This window comes from Onthophagus taurus, chromosome 8 (assembly GCF_036711975.1).
Source record: "Onthophagus taurus isolate NC chromosome 8, IU_Otau_3.0, whole genome shotgun sequence".
NCBI classification, from domain to species: domain Eukaryota; kingdom Metazoa; phylum Arthropoda; class Insecta; order Coleoptera; family Scarabaeidae; genus Onthophagus; species Onthophagus taurus.
Genome location: NC_091973.1, coordinates 10,177,604 through 10,179,919, shown reverse-complemented (window position 1 = coordinate 10,179,919; position 2,316 = coordinate 10,177,604). Strand labels below are relative to the sequence as shown.

At 32.4% G+C, this 2,316-nt stretch overlaps 1 long non-coding RNA gene across 1 annotated transcript; it reads left to right on the top strand.

The window, feature by feature from the left end:
* The first annotated feature begins 220 nt into the window (after positions 1 to 220).
* LOC139431183 (uncharacterized) lies at positions 221 to 1,177 on the top strand. Its single transcript, XR_011641493.1, has 3 exons — positions 221 to 408; positions 906 to 986; positions 1,048 to 1,177. It is a non-coding gene; the product is annotated as an uncharacterized lncRNA (long non-coding RNA).
* Positions 1,178 to 2,316: the final 1,139 nt, after the last annotated feature.

Sequence of the window (2,316 nt, the reverse complement as noted above, 5' to 3'; positions counted from 1 at the left end):
TTCAAACATGTCTCAGAACGGCGTATAACGTCATAATATCACGTTTTGGGCACATTTTGTTTTTTATCTCCAACATGCTCCAACATGTCATTTGGCGCCTGAATATCACAAATATGGTCAACAGAATTATGGGAACCGAAAGTGATAGAAAGTTCAAACATGGCTCAAAACGGCGTATAACGTCATAATATCACGTTTTGGGCACATTTTGTTTTGTCACGCCTCAATCCAAAATCTGATAAGTCACCACAATTACCTTTTTCAACCGCCCTAGTTTACCGATGTTGTCGCGAGATCCTAGCCTGCTCAGTGAAGACGGGGTGGATTTAATTTTTAAGGCGCCACACCACTTATTTCCCGCGGCACCCACTAGTGGTGAAGTGAAGATGGTAATGTTAATAGGTTAAGGTAGGTTGAAAAACACACACAAATTACACCAAAAACAATTTAAATGTAAGGTATCTCTATTGATCCACAAACCAAAATTCAAAACAATTAAATTTAAACAAAAAAAAATTGACTTGAGATTCAAGAAAATATGCTAAACGCAAAAAAATATAAAATTTCCAAAATAATAAGATTGCTGTTTAAGAACAACACCCAACTTTAAATTAAAAAAAAAATCTCCTGAATCAATAAGCTTACTGGTTTGGGGAAACTTCTCAAAATTAAATATTTTAATGAAAAACCAAAAAGTCCCAAACAGAAAATCTTTTACAAAAAAAAAAATTTAATCTCACAAGATGATACACGTAACTTTAGTTAATGAAAATATCTTTAACATATAATAATAAATATCAATGAAAGAACAATCTTTCTCTCTTAAATATTCTTTTTTAATATAATCGAAGACAACAATTAAATCAGATCTGACCTTTTCCTCAAAATGATCTTCCAACTTCCAGGATTCCCAAAATTATTGACTGAGGTTGACCTCTAGCGAATTCCCTTCCAGATGGCAGATTTTTGAAGGAAGAAAACACTAGGTAAGGATGCTCAAAATATGGATTCGTTCCCAAACGTACTCAAAACTTATTTCCTTTTTAGATTTGCCGGATACAAAAAAAAGGCACTTCAAGATGGCGATCGAATTTTCAATCGAACGTGTTTCGATAGAACTTTGATAATTTTCGATTGTCTCGAGACTAAACTTTGGATTGTCCCGAGACTAAAAGGCCTAAAAATATTAATTATATGTATTAAAATTAAGTTAGAATAAGTTTTATTTTAGTGTTTAAATTTTTTTTTTTTTTTTTTTTTTTTTCGGAATTAATTTTTATTTTCCATGTTATTAGATTTAAGTCAAAGTATGAACGTGCGCGTGAATGGATGAGTAAATGATCGAATAAAAGAGTGTACATAAAATTATCTGAACTACGTAACGATCTTCGATCTTTCGCTTACCTTAAGTTCGGCTAGGCCTAAATAAAGTCAACTTTAAAAAAAAATGTTTCCAACCGTGTAATTATTCTCCGGAAAAATTCCGATTGTTGAAGTAAAACAATTACTTTCAAACCCTGTGCCTGGTGATTAACTCCGCTACCGCGTAATTTAAATTTACGACCCAAACAAATTTCTCCAAAATTCCAAAATGTCGCAAAATCTATCAAATTTACATCACTCGTACACTTTACACGTATGACTTCTCTACAGCGAAATCGAGAATCAGAGTGCCGTACTTCCGGACCGCTCTTGAACAAAACTCGAAAATTTCAAAAAAAACTCGATCAAGACGTCACGTATTCTACTACGATGTTCAAATTATTACCGTAAATCCTTAATTACACTACTTTAAGTTTTGCGAATTGTACAAAATTATTTAAATAAAAAATCTCAAACGTAACTACGACTCCATTACCGTGTCTAATACTTTAAAAATCCCAACAAACTTTAATTAATCTACCAATCTCAAAAAATCACTCCCGCCCTCTAACCTAAAATAGCAACATTAAAAAAATTTACAAGGAAACAGGAAACAGGAATCCACCTTCCTTCTGGTTTATCGCTAGAATCAAACTCAAAAACAACAACATATACATAACCTCAACTCAAATCTCAAATCAATCAATCACCAAAGGATACCTTACATTTTACATACACAAAGGATTAACTAGGAAAGCTAGGAAAAAGGATGGTAAAAAAAAATACCGTAACATTCCCCTCTAACCTATATAAAAGAAATTTACGCAGTAAATTTCTGCTGAAAAAAAATACCTATAATTCTTCCGAATAACTGAATTAACTACATTACCGATGCAACTGAATCTCAAAATTTAATTACTGTTCACCAACCGTTTCCCAACAAAATGACGTTAC